The sequence below is a fragment of the Papio anubis genome, chromosome 9, assembly GCF_008728515.1.
Source record: "Papio anubis isolate 15944 chromosome 9, Panubis1.0, whole genome shotgun sequence".
In the NCBI taxonomy this organism is placed as follows: domain Eukaryota; kingdom Metazoa; phylum Chordata; class Mammalia; order Primates; family Cercopithecidae; genus Papio; species Papio anubis.
In genome coordinates this window covers 71,929,129-71,947,295 of record NC_044984.1, presented here as the reverse complement: position 1 = coordinate 71,947,295, position 18,167 = coordinate 71,929,129, and the positions used below count along the sequence as shown (strand labels likewise).

Sequence of the window (18,167 nt, the reverse complement as noted above, 5' to 3'; positions counted from 1 at the left end):
CTTCCTACTGGAGAAAAACTATAAAGTGTTTTCTTCCTGGAGTAATTGTTGTCTTAGTACCCAGATCCTTTATCTGTATCCTCTGTGAATTCAGGCTGCTTTGGCTTTGATGGAGATTGAAGCTTCTATAACACTTTAAAAGCTCAGTCCAGGGTTTAGGACTCTTGGTACTCATTCTCAGGGATAGCTTTGCTGTGTCCAGTCCTAACATACAGACCACTGCCTTCATTCCCTAGTGCTCAGTATGCAGAGAGCCCACTAAAACTCTAGTCCAAAAGGGATTTAACATTTTACAAACAGAATCAAAGTTATAGCATTTTCTTCTTCTCAAATAAAAATATTTTATTAAAATTATAATTTTTTCCTTAAAATGTATTTTCACAATTCATACCTGTACTTTTCATGTGAATTATTTTCTTTGTAAGTACTTGCCAAATTAAGGTCCCTATTGTAAAATAGATTATAATCATTCATGCATTCACCACACACAGTGGATAGTCTGCACTAGGCCCTAGGCTAGGTACTGGGGATACAGGGATGCTTAGGGCCTGGGCCTTAAGGTGCCTGAAACCTTGTGATTAGAAACAAAAGGTATCCATGAAAAATGCAACATCAGGTGTGGTGTGAACACCAGTATGAGAAAGCACCAAAGAGATGGCAGAAGAAGCTCAATTTAAGTGTCCCATGGGGATCCTCCTACCCTATTTCTGATCAAATATAACAGTAAATACTTATTGGTTGGGTGTGGTTGCTCACACCTGTAATCCCAGCACTTTAGGAGGCCAAGGCAAGATGATCGCTTGAGCTCAGGAGTTCAAGACCAGCCCGGGCAACGTAGTGGGACCCTTTCTCTACCAAAAAAAAAAAAAAAAAAAAAAAAATTAGCTGCATATGGTGGTGTGCACCTGTAGTCCCAGCTACTCAGGAGGCTGAGGCAGATTACTTGAGCTCATGAAGTCAAGGCTGCAGTGAGCTGTGATCACACCACTGCACTTCAGCCTAGGTGACAGAATGAGACCTCATCTCAACAAAATAGTTATATTTACTGGCCCATAACATTATGGCTTGCTTTTCTAGGTACATTAAATTTAGGAATGATTGATATGCACAAATTAATGTTTAAAATATATATGGAAATTATAAGATGTTAAACATTATATTAGCCTGATTTAAAAATAACAGAATCTACCTGATGGACTGGAAACTATTATATATGTATCTTTGGTCACAACTCTAACATTATCCAGCAGTTAACCTCGGGAAAGTTACATAGCCACTCTGGGCCTCAGATTCCTCATTTTCAGAGTGATCTATGTAATCTCTAAGGTTTTCATTGGCTTTAAAATTCTGTAACTATTACATGGAACGCTTCTACTTCAGTCTACCAAATCTTAACATTCCTGGCAAATTAACTATTCATGCATCTTACTTGTGTCATTAAACTGCATGCTGATCTTTCATTCTTAACGAATGCAATAGTTTCACCAAGCTTTTCTGTGACTCCTTTAATTTTACATTTTGTAACTAAAGTTGTCTAACTCAATGAAAATGAACTTCTATAATATATATTTTTGAACAACACTGCTGGGAATATGAATTTAACTGATTCCTTTGCTGATTAACATTTTACTTGTTCTAGCTTTAGCAAAATTTCGGTCCAAAAAGAGCTTACGAAACATATGGCTCTGTTGATCTTATCATTTGGCAAGAAGACAATAAGTGTATGTGACAGATGAATTGCACTATCATATAAATGGATATAATCACAATTTTAAATCATTTGTTAAAATGATGGAAAATATTATGCATGTATTTTTGTAAGTATTTTATGGTTTCTTTTTACCTTAATGCTTTTGCCCTGATACTAATTTGTTGGCTGATCTTATTGTATTCGAAAATTTGAAACAGCATTTCATCCCCCATGAGATCATGGAATGCATTTTTGGAAAGTCTGCACATTGGTTCAACAGTGAAAATTTATTATCAAATAATTTATTATAGATAATAATTTATGAGAATACAATTTTTTACATAGATGATGCAAAACTGATTATCTCATTCATTGCTTGTGTATATACTTCTTAAGGTTGGGAGCTTCTGGTTACTTCTAAGCAAAAATAAGCAATATAAATAATTCATTTACTAATTTAGTAATGCGTCTAACTCACCTCTAAAATCCTTTCAAACACTCCATAACTGTTCTTGTTCCTCTGACTTTCATTGATCAAACTCTGATTCTGATTATCCTAACTTCCCATTCTACGTTGTATTCTCACCAGAACATTTAGCAGCACTGTCCAATAGAGCTTTCTGCACGGATGAAAATGTTCTGTATGTGTGCTGCCCAACATAACAGCCACTAGTCACATATGATGATTGAGCACTTGAAACAGCTAGTGTGACTGAAGAACTGAATTTTTAATTAAATTTTGATTAATTTAAATCTAAATAGCCACATGTGGTGAGTGGATACTGTATCAGTCCGCATAAAAAGACCTTTCAAATCTTTGCCAAGCTCCTGTTCCTATTTTGCAATAGTTAGTTGCTCTAGATTTACTTTCTCTTAGGAAAAAAATCCTAAACTTCTAGTAGATGCTCACTAAGACTTTAAGAAAAATCAAATAACACTTCAGTTAATCAACATTCTATTAGAATTGAATTCCTCTCTACAAAAGCCCATTTTTAACTATGTTTGTAAACAAGTGTATGAAAAGCCCATTATCTTTGAGTAAAAATAAAACAACAGTGTGTGCTAATGAAACCCTAGTCTTTCTGAATTTTGGAAAGAATCTTACCATGTAAAACAAGCATATAAAAAGCTGATTATAATATTCATTTTCTTATCTTGGAAAGCACTTTCCCAAGCATCAAAAATAGTTTCTCTTCCAGGGAAAAATCTTAATACTCTTGGCCAATTGGTATTGTAAGAAAATACAGAATAGAGTACCAGGAGCCAGTTGTCAGTGTAAATTATAACCTTACAGCAAATTTTTGAGAATAGACATTTATAATATTTCAGAGGTAAAGGGATAAAAAAGCCTACTGACATCATATACTTTATATCAAGGGTGCCCAACTCCCAGGCTGGACCAGTACCGGCTTGTGGCCTGTTAGGAACCGGGCTGCACGGCAGGAGGTGAGTGGCAGGCAAGGAGCATTACTGTCTGAGCACCTCCTGTAGGATCAGCCGAGGCACTAGATTCTCGTAGGAGTGAGTACAAACCCTACTGTGAACTACACACACGAGGGATCTAGGTTGCACCCTCCTTATGAGAATCTAATGTCTGATGATCTGAGGTAAAACAGTTTCATCCCCAAACCATCCATACCCCTCCATCCTATCAGAGAATAATGTGTTTTCATTTTTGTCTTTTTCCTTTCTTAACAAGAGATTTTCTGGGAATTTATCTTGGAGCCATTGAAACCAACTCTGCTAGGGTCCGAGGAAATGTTCCTAGAAGCCCACTACCCAGGTAAAAGAAATAGAATCAAACACACTGTGTTTGAGAGTAGAAAAGAAAAATGATGGCTGACATTTAGGAGTGAAGACCCTGGAAACAGGTCTGATGCAGTGTCTCTGGTGCCAGCTGATACCCTGGAGGTGGTTATGTGACCTGAAGAGGATGAATGCTGAGCACTGCAGCTACAGTTGCTGAAGTACCATCCAGCTTAGCCCTAGGAAGCAGGATCATCTTCTCTCTGAGACCATCCTGGACCAGCAATAGACAAGCATCACCAGTCAGGCAATGCAGAAACACCTGCCAGCACCATCTGCCAGCAAAAAACAACGGCATAGACATGTGAGAAGGGGGTTTATCTTGTCTTGGATGTGTAGCAGGACTGAGGCTGCCCCTCCCTACTTTCAGTTGTATCATACCTCAGGGTTCTTGAATGTCACTCAAGAATTAGATACTAGACTCTGTGCTAACATGGTAGCTGGAGGCATGCATAATTATTACAAAACCTGAACAAAATTTGACCATCCTTTTACCCTACATATTTTTTTTGGGGGGGGGGGGAATCAAAGATTAAATGTTAAATAACTTTAGTCTTTAATTTTTTATGCAACCCATATATAGATTGAGAGTCCAAGTCGCACATACTGTCCATATTCAAAATTCTAAATCCTAAGTATGCTATCACTTCTGCCTATAAAATATCATGGATGAATTCATAATTAAACAGCTAGGTAATTTGTAATGGAAATTGTAAAACATTTAAAACTGTCATTTTTCTCACTTGTAAGAGTTGGAAGGATATGGAGAGTCAATGGAAAATGCAGGAGGCTGCTTTGATTGCCTTGCTTTGAAAGTTCTGCCCTTCCCTCATAGGAAGGAATAAAGGTACACTGGTATGTAGAGACAGCATGGCCATAAGCATTTAATCTAACCAAAGAGACTCTGCTTTAAGATTTTCATTTAAAAATTTTTTTTTGGTATACTATACTGTGAGAGCTGCTTTGGAGCAAGCTCAGTGTTTAGCTTATCTGTTTTGTTTACCTTTTATTAAAAAATTACAATCCAATGTGATAAGTGCTCATGAGACATTTGCTGAATAAATGGTATTTTATGTACCTATATAGGCTTTTCTTCTTTGTGCCATAGCAACAGTTCCTGAGTACGTATCATATACAAAGCATCGATACAAGGATGAATGAGACAAGCAATGCCCCTGACCCGGTAGAGGCTGACTGCAAAGAAACAATACATGAGTAAAAATACAAACTGAATCATTCTTAAGAAGGCAGCCAACAGGGTGCTATTATAGAACACAATGATGGAGTGGTGGGAAAGCATTTTCTTGAGGAAATTACAGTAATACTGGATACATGAATGATGAAGCAGCAGTCACCCATGCAAAAAATAGAGCAACTAATATTCCAGGCATAAGGGGCGGTCAGTACAAAGGCCTTAAGCTAAGACGGTAGGTAGTACTGAACTTGCATTGTTCAAGGAACTTAGAGATGGGTTGTCAATATGTCTGGAAGAGAATGAATTGAAGAAAGAGTGGCAGGAGATGAGGTTGGAGGGGGAATGGGATGAGATTATGCAGGGTCCCATGGGCCAAGTTAAAGAGTTCAGAGTGTGCTAAAAAGTCATCAGAGTTGTAGGAAGGTGAGTGATAAATCTGGATGTGCCAGGCATTTAAAAGGTCATTGCTATTTCCACATACACTCTTAGTATCATATATTTAGTCAAACCACTAATTTAGAACCTGATGATGGGTATGGAAGAAATTCCTAAAATGGTAAGTGTTTCGGAAATGTCTGAGTACATCTTCATTTATCCTCATTTTGTAGTTTTTCCCCAAAACAACATGGTACACTACATTAGTTCATAATTACCTAAAAATATTTTACAGAGCAAAGCAGATTAACACATTAATTATGAAGTTCACATTGTTTTTAAAGTATAACCCTAGATCATTTTCCAGTGTTAATTAGAAAATAACATGTACATACAAGGTGTTATTTATCTGTTATTTACAAACATTACAATTTGCCAATATCAGCAACTGTTAAAAGATGGAGGTCTTACTTACTGAGATAGTATGAGGTAAAACTGCTACATCGTACCTAACAATATTGTCTAATCAAGCAGCTGGTAAGACTTTAAACGAGAACATCTAATTTTAATGAAAAATATTAAGTAGGAATTAATTACCAGCGCAAAATTTGAAAAGCAGGCAGAAGTATTGATGTGGTTTGGTGACATTCTTAAGAGACATCCTGATCTTGGAACTGAATGTATACCCTTTGGGGAGTACTCTACAACTAAGGTAAGCATTTGCAAAACCACAAACGTTAGCAAAGTGTAATGCTTGCAAATGAAGTCTTTTTAAGAATATTTATCAAAGTGGAAAAACAAAGGAGCCATTTATATAAACACTATTCTTACCTTCATTGTGTGTCAGACAAATCAAGCATACTGTAAATTAGGCACTTAAATGGTCACATATGTATTTTATTTAATATTTCCTCGAAAATGATGTGGATATGCCTTGAAGTGGCTAGCAGTCTCACCTCTGTGACAGGCCCCAGTTCCCATTCATTTCCACCATGGTGAACAAATACCAAATGTGAACGTGGTCCAATAGAACATCCTGCTTCACTACAGGAGAGCAAGGTGGCTCACATACATGCATGTACTCACATGTGTCACTGGCACCACTAAGAGACCAGGGAGCCAAGCCTTGTGGGTTATCTGGTGGCTGATGGGCTGGCAAAAACTCATGGTCCTTCCTGTGTGGACTGTTGATGAATTTTCTTTGTGTAGCTTATCAAATTTAAATGTAACCTGTGTTTCTACAACACATTTTCCTAACAATTAATAAAACTTCCTAAAGTAATTTTCTAAAATCTGTCACCTCTAATAAGATAGAAGGAGAAACTTAAATCTAAATTCTCAGGTATCACAAGTATAATATGATCAAACCAGTTTAATGTCAACAAAGAACTGTGGTTTCCCAAATCTGGACTATTTTTCACACCCTTTCAAAGTCATTTGGGGAGTAGCTCTTGAAAAACATTTGCACAAAGAAAGTATACCATATGCCAAATCATGTGGCATGAAAGTTGAATAGAAAAACTAGAAAGGCTTTGTAGATTAATGTCCTTTAAACATGCTTTTAATAACACATTAGTAAATTAGATGTTATTAAGGAAGAAATAATTTGATATGTAATTTCTATCCACATAGAAAGTGTGCTAAATACAAGTGGATTTAAAGAAACCACTAAGCAAAATAAAAAGATGCAACCTGGTGAGTTGTATGATAATCTTGGGAAAGTCCCTGTCCCTCATATGGATGTAAAGAATACCTGACCTATAGCTTTACAGAACTGTAAAGTGTAAGAATGGAAGAAAATGCAAGAAAAAGTGCTTTGTAAGTGTATGTTGCTCTTCACATATTACCTAGAAGCCTAACCCACACTGTTATGCAAAGGAAAGGTGATGAGTATGAATGAATAAACCCATTAGTAATGCAGTTAACATAGTAGTTTTACTATTACCTACCACAGAGCATAAGTAGGTACCCCATAAATGCACAAAACACATTGAGTTCAGCCAGAATATTGTATCATTTAAATCTGTGTGAAATTTTATTTCCTTCTTCAAACAAAATACTATGTTAAAATCCAATATATAAAACACATTATAAGAGCAGAATTACAAATCTGAGTGGATCAAAACTATCTCATGTTCTGAAACAATTACTTAACAAAACCTGGCGAGTTTACTGGAAACTAGCAAACAATATGTAGAAATGTCTGAATATACTGGAGAACATTCTTAGCAAAGAGCTATACCTACTGTGTACTAAAGAACTACTTTACCATTATACAAAAATACACATAAGAAATTGATTCTAAACAAGCAATATAACATCACATTTTGAATTGATTTTTAACCAACTACATTATTCAGTGTAATATGTGGCAAGAAACATTTATAAAGGATAGTTTATCCTATGAAAGATGAAAAATTGATCATGAAGAATTACTAACTATAAAAAGTCATTTATTTTTATTTGTTTAATGCTTGGAACTGACATTCCCAGATTTAAATCAGAGCACAATAAAAGTATTCTATGGAATGTACAAATGATTGAATATATAAAATATTTAAGTCAAGAAAAAAAATCAGTAGGTGTGGGATGGAGTCTTAAAATTTGTTTCTAAGTTATTGAAAATTCTTAGTAAATTTTCCATATAGATCATGCAACAAACGCTGGTTAGCATTCCAGTACAACTGAAAAGACTGCATACTACAGCTAAAAGGCAAGTAATAGCACTCCTGGGCCAGCCTCCCTTAACTTCTCAAAAATCCTCTAAGCCCTCTTGATCCCCAGGTTACACTGTTAGGGAGAATCAAGTTTGGAGAAGTAGGGCAGGGGAACTATAGCTATGCTACTAAATACCTTGAAAACAAGCATTACATCTTACTAACATATTCCCCATGTGGATTTATAAATATTTTCAAATACACAGAAAAGTTGAAAGAATTTTACAGTGAACATCTCTATGACTGCCACTAGAGTCTATAATTAACATTTTATTATGTTTGCTTTATCACATAGTTTTTACATTCTTTATCTCACTTTGAAAATGGTAAAGATAAAGCATGAGTCAATTCATATATTGAGAATTTCTCCCATGTTCAATGTTCTTTTTCTCCTCTTGAAAATAGAAACAAAACTCTAATATTTAGGCTTTAGAGAGTAAACACTATTTAAATGTACCATGAATTAAGGGTAACCTTGCTCTTGTCAATATGCCATGGCCATAAAATATTTTGGTTTATCAAATGTGTCATCCTAAGGGAAATAAAGTCTTTGAACACAGACTTCTCTTCTGACTAGCTGTAGGGTTGAGTACTAGTTACAGGTGATTGATGTTGTATCCATATATCAGGATGAAATATCATGAGCACTAATTCTCCTCTGACTCTCTCCAGGGACCCAGCAGACGGCATCATGGCCTGAAATGAACCACTAAGATGCAGCTCAATGGAAGCCAGGAAGAATGACCAGACCCACAGGGAAATTCTATCCTGGGGCTAGGGTGGAAAATCAAGGATTGATTTATTAGTTACACTTCCATCTGTGTGTGTGTGTGTGTGTGTGTGTTCCCACCCCACCCCACACCCAAATAAAGAAAGCCTTCACTTTTAGGGGAGCCTGGTATTAAAAGTACTTAAATCATTTGTTATATGCAGTTTGGAAAGGGAAATCCAAAATGGGGTCCTGTGATTTGGGCAAACTAAGAAGCCATTCAACACTAGCACTGCTGGAGCCCCATAGGAAGTCAGTGATGAGAAAAGAGTAATGATTCTGCCCCCAGAAGAGAAAACACAACCAACTCCTTAGTCCACCTCCAATAGCTACCAGTTATTGTTTTTCACATGTGAAGCACTGTAACTGCTGTAACTATCACTTTAAGAAGTAACACAAATGAGAAAACTAGAGGAAGACAGAAGTTCAGTAATTTGACAAAGTGTCAGATTCAAGAACCAAACTCACGTGGTCTTATTGTAGATTCTGTGCTTTTAACTCTTTGTTATACTATGTTTTACTGGATCTTCCCAAAGGCATTGCTAGTTTCATTAGGTATTGAGTGAAATAGTAAGCCACGTTGTATTAGGAGGCAGTGGTTGTTTCTGCTAAAGGTAGTACTATGGTTTGTATGTTAATCTCCTCCAAAATTCATGTTGAAATTTTTTTTTTTTTTTTTTGAGACGGAGTCTCCCTCTGTCTCCCAGGCTGGAGTGCAGTGGCCGGATCTCAGCTCACTGCAAGCTCCGCCTCCCGGGTTTACACCATTCTCCTGCCTCAGCCTCCCGAGTAGCTGGGACTACAGGCACCTGCCACCTCGCCCGGCTAGTTTTTTTGTATTTTTTTAGTAGAGACGGGGTTTCACCGGGTTAGCCAGGATGGTCTCGATCTCCTGACCTCGTGATCCGCCCGTCTCGGCCTCCCAAAGTGCTGGGATTACAGGCTTGAGTCACCGCGCCCGGCCTCATGTTGAAATTTAATTGTCATTATTACAGTATTAAGAGGTGGGACTTTTAAGAGGTAATTATGTGCTGAGGGCTCCACCCTCATGGTTGGGTTGGTGCTGTTGTAAAAGAGTGATTTCAGCCACCATTTGCTCTTTTCTAGCTCTCTCTTGCCTCTTCTGTGATGATGCCGCAAGAGGCCCTCACCAGGTGCCAGCACCTCAGCACTGGACTTGCCAGCATCCAGAACTGTGAGCAAAGGAATTTCTATTTCTTATAGATGACACAGTCTGTTCCTGCAGCACAAAACAAAGTAAGGTAGGGTCATGGGCACCACCACTTCTTTTCAATGTATTGCTCATTGGTGACACACTCAACTAACCCGGTCCCCATCTTTAGGCAAGCTCTGTCCCTCTTCATCCACACAACTAATTTGGTTAATGTTTGGTTTGCTCAGTGAAGTGGGGATTCCAGCTTTGAGGGATGCGAAAAACCCAGATTTTTCGAAATGATCCACTTTTAGGAGAGTTAGAGACATTCCTACACATCCTCTTTTTATAATGCCAGTCATTTTTTCCCATTTAGTCACTGTTTCATGGATATATAGCTTCCTCATAGGGAACTCCAAGAAGGAGAGAGGAATGAATAGAAAAATTTTGCCTGAAAACCCACCCCAGATTCCAAGCACCAAATATCTGATTCAATAAATGTCTCCTAATTGTGTCTTGTTTGTTTTTTAATGAATAGAATAAAGGTAGGACGTGGAAAGAGGGACTGGCAGCTCTGTCAGCAGCTGCTTGCTTGTGACAATGTCAGTTGCAAAGGACATCAACAATTGAGAGGGCGTGAGTGATGGCAGCAGCTGTTCTTTGTGTGGGTCACCCATAAATTGCCTGTTTATTTTTAAAAATGACCGACCATACTGAACAAGTGTTGATATTATCATTAGTCTGGGTATACACTTAGGATATCCAAGAATAAAATAGAAATGAATAATAAGGATGAAAGAATTCTTGAAAAGCTTAAATTCCAAACAGCTGTGCTAACAGAGTCCAACATTAGCTGACTGAAACAAATCTGAATACCAGAAACTCTAGATATAGAATGTCATAGTTTAGGTTTCCTGAGAGCAGATCCCGAAACAATGATCCAAGTGCAAGTAATTTATTTGGCTGATGATTCCAGGAAATACTGGGAAGGGAGTTAGGGAGACAGAAACCAGAAGATAGAAAATAAAGGCCACCTCATTGAACACATCACAATGGTGAGTAACTAAAACTTAATCCTCCTGGGGTGCTCTCAGAAACAGTCAGTAGGGCAAGGGTTCTCAAATATTGCTGTGCATTAGAGTCACCTGGGGATCTTAAAATGCACATTCCCATTCAATAGGTTTAACGTAGGACCTGAGACTTTGTATTTCTTATAAGCTCCCAGGTGACAGTGATGCTGTTGGTCCTCAGAATATACTTGGAAAATCAAATATATTGATTTTTTTTAACTTTTCAGTCATACTGTAAAAAATTATATGTAAAAATAGGCAGAATTTCTTATGTCTATCACTTTTGTAACATATCATTAAATTGGCTTTGTTTCATTTAATTCTTATCCCAGGCATTGCATATTCCTGAAATAGAATCAATCTTGGAGACAATTAGTCAGTCCCTGTGTAATAAAACCACAAAAATTTTTGTCCACCCTCTCTTATTGCTATTAAATCAGATGGCCCGGCTCACCAGCAGGCAATCTGCTATCCAGAGAAACAAATGGGACATATTTTAGAAGAAAAATGTTAGTCTTAGTATATTCATTCCTTTATGAAATGATAAAAGCCAGAACTCACATGTTAGTATCAAGACAGAGGAAGGGACTTAAGAAAAATCAGAATTAAAACTGAGAAAACTTTAAATGTTCATAATAATTAGTATAATTATAATTACAGTCATAATTAATGGCAACTAATACTCAGAGATTTTCATGCAATTCTGCCTTCAAAATGTTCAAAATATATTGAGTGTTATGTATCTTGGGACTGTATACTTTATCTATTCATTTTTATGAAGATATAGGCTCACTAGATCTATTGACATCTTAAATCCACCAATCAGAAGAAAGCACATAGTCTAGTCTAGAACAAAATGGTGAAACCATAAAGTATGCATATGTCCCATTCACTTCTATCCATTTCCAGTTTTTTTTCTGTTATACCAAGTCCATATACTTCAAAAATGTGTGCTGCCAGGTCCAAAAGGCCACCACATGAATTTTTAGATTTGTATGACATGGTGGAGAAAAAAATGAAAAGAGGTTCTATCCAAGTTCAAATCTGAGAAAGAAGTTTCTAGAATCACTTCTGAGTGGAAAAAGAGTCGCTTTATCTAATTCATCCTTAGAGGATGCCAGGTGAAGTATCTGGGAGACAGCTGTTCGTCGAATCATCTTATAGAAGAATGAAGCAGAGGTAGAAATTAGGAATAGTCTTAATCTGCATCCGAGTATGCTACAATTACAGTATGAGTTTCTTTGGGAATTTGATGTTCATATTTATGTCTGCACATTAATTCCAGATTTATATAATAACATTATAAAATGACTATGTTTCCAAAATGAAAAGTTTAGATAATCAACAATCGAATGAGTAACCACTTTTGTTGAAACTGATACTACAATTCATTCTCACTAGAGCTGTGCTTCAGGACTGGCTGATAATAAATGATATGATGTGGTTTTAGAAACCTCATCATCCTTCATGGTCCCTATAACTTATTGTAATATACACTAAATAAGGAAGTGAGGTAGATTTACAAAAATAATTAAATAGCCTCATTTAATGAGGCCATTTTTTAAAGAAAATCAACAAATATTAGGGCTAGATCTATCCTCACTAAACTTTCTTTTTTTATGGACTTACGATCATATTTTCTTTAAAGAAAGGCCTTTGAAAAAATTCAACAGCCCTTCATGCCAAAAAACTCTCAATAAATTCAGTATTGATGGAACGTATCTCAAAATAATAAGAGCTATGTATGACAGACCCACAGCCAATATCACACTGAATGGGCAAAAACTGGAAGCATTCTCCCTGAAAACTGGCACAAGACAGGGATGCCCTCTCTCACCACTCCTATTCAACAGAGTGTTGGAAGTTCTGGCCAGGATAATCAGGCAGGAGAAAGAAATAAAGGGTATTCAATTAGGAAAAGAGGAAGTCAAATTGTCCCTGTTTGCAGATGACATGATTTTGTATTTAGAAAACCCCATCGTCTCAGCCCAAAATCTCCTTAAGCTGATAAGCAACTTCAGCAAAGTCTCAGGATACAAAATCAATGTGAAAAAAATCACGAGCATTCTTATACACCAATAACAGACAAACAGAGAGCCAAATCATGAGTGAACTCCCATTCACAATAGCTTCAAAGAGAATAAAATACCTAGGAATCCAACATGCAAGGGATGTGAAGGACCTTTTCAAGGAGAACCACAAACCACTGCTCAATGAAATAAAAGAGAACACAAACAAATGGAAGAACATTCCATGCTCATGGACAGGAAGATCAATGTCGTGAAAATGGCCGTACTGCCCAAGGTAATTTATAGATTCAATGCCATTCCTATTAAGTACCAATGACTTTCTTCACAGAATTGGAAAAAACTACTTTAAAGTTCATATGGAAGCAAAAAAGAGCCCGCATTGCCAAGACAATCCTAAGCCAAAAGAGAAAAGCTGGAGGCATCATGCTACCTGACTTCAAACTACACTACAAGGCTATAGTAACCAAAACAGCATGGTACTGGTACCAAAACAGAGATATAGACCAATGGAACACAACAGAGCCCTCAGAAATAATACCACACATCTACAACCATCTGATCTTTGACAAAAAGCTGACAAAAACAAGAAATGGGGAAAGGATTCCCTATTTAATAATGGTGCTGGGAAAACTGGCTAGCCATAAGTAGAAAGCTGAAACTGGATCCTTTCCTTACTCCTTATACGAAAATTAATTCAAGATGGTTTAGAGACTTAAATGTTAGACCTAATACCATAAAAACCCTAGAAGAAAACCTTTCAGGACATAGGCATGGGCAAGGACTTCATGTCTAAAACACCAAAAGCAACGGCAACAAAAGCCAAAATTGACAAATGGGATCTAATTAAACTAAAGAGCTTCTGCACAGCAAAAGAAACTACCATCACAGTGAACAGGCAACCTACATAATGAGAGAAAATTTTTGCAATCTACCCATCTGACAAAGGGCTAATATCCAGAACCTACAAAGAACTCAAACAAATTTACAAGAACAAAACAACCCCATCAAAAAGTGGGTGAAGGATATGAACAGACACTTCTCAAAAGAAGACATTTATGCAGCCAACAGACACATGAAAAAATGCTCATCACTAGCCATCAGAGAAATGCAAATCAAAACCACAATGAGACACCATCTCACACCTGTTAGAATGGCGATCATTAAAAAGTCAGGAAACAACACATGCTGGAGAGGATGTGGAGAAACAGGAACGCTTTTACACTGTTGGTGGAACTGTAAACTAGTTCAACCTTTGTGGAAGGCAGTGTGGCAATTCCTCAAGGACCTAGAACTAGAAATACCATTTGACCCAACCATCCCATTACTGGCTATATACCCAAAGGATTATAAATCATGCTGCTATAAAGACACATGCACATGTATGTTTATTGTGGCACTATTCACAATAGCAAAGACTGGGAACCAACCCAGATGTCCATCAATGACAGACTGGATTAAGAAAATGTGGCACATATACACCATGGAATAATATGCAGTCATAAAAAAGGATGAGTCCATGTCCTTTGTAGGGACATGGATGCAGCTGGAAACCATCATTGTCAGCAAACTATCGCAAGGACAGAAAACCAAACACCGCATGTTCTCACTCATAGGTGGGAATTGAACAGTGAGAACACTTGGACACAGGAAGGGGAACATCACACACCGGGGCCTGTTGTAGGGTGGAGGATGGGGGAGGGATAGCATTAGGACATATACCTAATGTAAATGGTGAGTTAATGGGTGCAGCACACCGACATGGCACATGTATACATATGTAGCAAACCTGCACGTTGTGCACATGTACCCCAGAATATAAACTATAATAAAAAAAAAGAAAACAGAGTTTTGTTTAGTTTCCAACATAAACAATCTTAAGTCGTCTACATCTGCAAGAATAATCTGAAGAACACTTTTTGACTTTTATATAATGTTATTTTATCATCACTGGAAGAAAATGCAAAAATAAAGTGAAAAGAATCAGCACACTAAACGAAATAAATAGCAACAAGAACCAGGCTAGCTTTAAATTGATAAAGTACTTCTACTCTGTAGAGCTCTGGCAATCATAAGTGGGTGATGTTTCCAGGAAAATTATTAAAGTAACCTAACATAGTCACATGCAGACATCCATGCCCGGACCACACTTCTGTTTGATGTCAGTTGAAAGAGAAAGAACAAAACAGGTCTATGTGAATTGACATTGATGAAGCACTTATTGCTACTTGAAGATGATGCTTTCTCTAACCCTCCGCTTAAACCTGATTTTAAGTCCAAAAAAAAATCACAGGAGCAGCCCTTAAAATAATAGTCTTTTTCAATATCAGTATTATTCCTTTATATCAATTAATACAATAATTTCTCTCATTTTACATAATTCTTCACATCTCAAACACTATACCCAGAATATGTCACTTCTGAAGTTATCTGAAGTCTCATAGGACAGATGTGATGTGTTGGAATTTATCATGAACTTTTTCATGGCAATGTGAAAATAACTCTGGCAAACTGAATATGTAAAATATGTGATTTGGGGAAGGGAAAAACTGAGATTGTACTAATCTTAAAACATTTCCATAAAAGCAAAACACCTCTACATATACACAATAATATTGCTCATCTCTTTCTGGTTTAGAGAATAGAGCAACAAAATACATCCAACAGATCACCAAACACTTATTGCACTTTTTGGCCATTATTCTGAAGTGTGTATCCTGCTACCTTTTTATCACTACATCGTAAAATATTGACTATGACAAATGCTTTGGTTTAATACACAAAATATTCATGGAGCAATAAAACAGTGTTTCAGGGTGGTCTGAATTGCAAACTGCTGCAATTAGACTGACAGTAAAATCTACTACGCTCTGCTTTTCATTTCAAGGTCATGATTCATTACATAGCAGTATCATTTGTACCTATCGAACTTTCACTGTTCTGGGTTTGTTTGGCAGAAATAATCCGACAAAGCAATAAAATTAGTGGACAGCAATATGCAAACCTCATTGGCTTTGATTGTGCAAACAAAAGTCAAAAAGTCATGTTATCAAAAATAAAACACTTCATTATTGGCATTCAGGTAGCTTGAGATGCCATGATAATTTTCCTATCTGGGACATTCCAGAACCTGAAGGCCAAGAGCCAGGTTATGGCCCAATACTAACTGAAAGTTCTAATGAAAAAAAAAATCAAAGAATAAGAAAAAAGCCATTAAATTTCACCTAGTCCTACACTAATCCAAGCTGATTTGAGATCCTTAAAAGTATCTTCTTCAACTTCTATAAGATTATTAGAAGTATTCTCTGTAAGTCCTATATGATCCACATCTATAGTTGATCTGTAATGAAGAGCATTTCAGATACAATTTGTGGATATGCTACTTTGTAACTTTCAAGTATCTGCTCCTCTGTTCAGATTTAGTAAGGTGATAAGGCATTATTTAAAAGAAACCAATAAAGTCAAACACTTTTGAATGCTTTCATTTTGAATAATAGTGTATATATATTTAAAAAATATTTTATTTATATACATTTAAGGAATAGATAATTATTTTTACAAGACCCAAACTCTTAAGGAGATAAAAGCAGCTTTTATCGTTGTAGGAAGATACTATCTTAATAAACCAAAAGGGGTCATGCATGTTCCTGACATATGATGAGCACCCTATAAATGACCGACCTCATCCCTGACATTCACCTACTCATTCGGTAGAACACATACTCACAAACTCATATAAGCAGTATCCTAAGAGTTTCTACTTAGAAGTAGAACATAATAAGTACAAATCTACACATCTTAAATTAACAAAAGCTAGTGATTTATTGTAGGCTGAATAAGAGATCAGTTGTGTAGTGCTTAGAATAGGTGCTTATTCAGTCCATTTCAATGTACCTTGCTTTGAATGTACAATATGCAAACACCATGAAAAGTTGACACTTTTTCAGTAATATTAAAAAGATGCTTCACCGCTCAATGAAGCAGGAGTCAGGCTAAATGCGTTCTGTTTCACCAATGTGGAACACTATGTCTGCTAAATTAATTCATCAGGAAGGACTATAAACACTTGAAGTAATTAAATAAATGACCTTCTAATCTCTACTAGCGATTACATGGTGGCAGGGACATGGCCAGAGCTTCATCTACAAAGATTTATGATGTTACATTTCAATTTTTCTTTAATTTAAACTCATTGTGACTCATTGTGTCATTGAGACTAGGTGTTCCTGCTGACATTTCAGATTCAAAAATTTTGAATCTTAAATCTTTATCTATACATATCAAGTTTCTGGTTTATTTGCAGATCTCGCACATCAAGGCTACTTTTTAGGTGCCCACACCAATGAGGGAGCCAAGAGGTCATTAGAACTCCATTTACCACTCTTGATACTGCTGATTGAAAACGTTCTTTCCTCTTCCATTCCCTTATCAAGGAGAAGGCGAGGCTATAGTGAGATGGGGGTCTTCATGTGCTACATCACCAAGATAGTATTTTTATATTTCTTACAGAATTATGGTTCTCCAAGATTTGTCTAAATTCTATTACCATTAGTACATTGTGTATGAGCTGAGCAGTTTTGTGTGAGTTGGCCTAGTAAACCAAGTGTCATTACAAAACACTGTTTAAAGTTCCACCCAAAGAACTCAGAGAATGACTTTAAGAATTCATTCCATTCTTCAGCTTTAATCCCTTAGAGTGACTTTAAGAATTCATTCCATTCTTCAGCTTTAATCCCTTTTGTGTTTGCAGAAAATCTCTCTTAGGGAATGAAAAGATAGCACTGGTAGAGGTACTCATCGTTTTTGTCATGAAAGCAGCATCTCCATCAGAAATTACAACCCTGTAATTAATCACTTACCTATTACCTCCCTCCCTCTTTACCCACCCAATATAGTACCCAAATTGCCATCAGAGTTAAGGACATTAAAAACATGTAGATAGAAAAAGATGATTAAATGGCTTCTTAGTAGTTAAATTGCAGAGAATGCTTTAGATTGAAATTTACTGTGCCATCTCCTCTGGGTAAACACCCCAGTGCCAGCAGGAAAAAAGGCAGGCTGAACATTTGGTAACACCAACAAACTTATTCGTAACACAAGTATTTGTGTAGAAATTTATATCCACATTAAAGCGAAAATTGATTTCAGGCACCTTGAATTTTATAGTATTTAGTATTTTCTGAGATTTACTTATACTGCACAAAAAATGAACCAAACTGGGAATAAACAATCTATGCATTTCTGCCTCTATTAATGACAAAAGGATTACTGTAGCCCCATGCTAGTTGCATTAATCATATTGGTGAAACAAAATTAATAAGCCATTGACTCAGCACAGCCTCTTCTAAACTTACCTCCACCACTG

The 18,167-nt window shown here is 36.6% G+C and overlaps 1 protein-coding gene across 2 annotated transcripts in view; it reads right to left on the bottom strand.

Annotated features, from left to right (window-relative positions):
• NAV3 (neuron navigator 3) overlaps positions 1-18,167 on the bottom strand; it is a 946,218-nt gene that overhangs the window by 616,492 nt on the left and 311,559 nt on the right. The gene's annotated exons all lie outside the window — the stretch shown is intronic.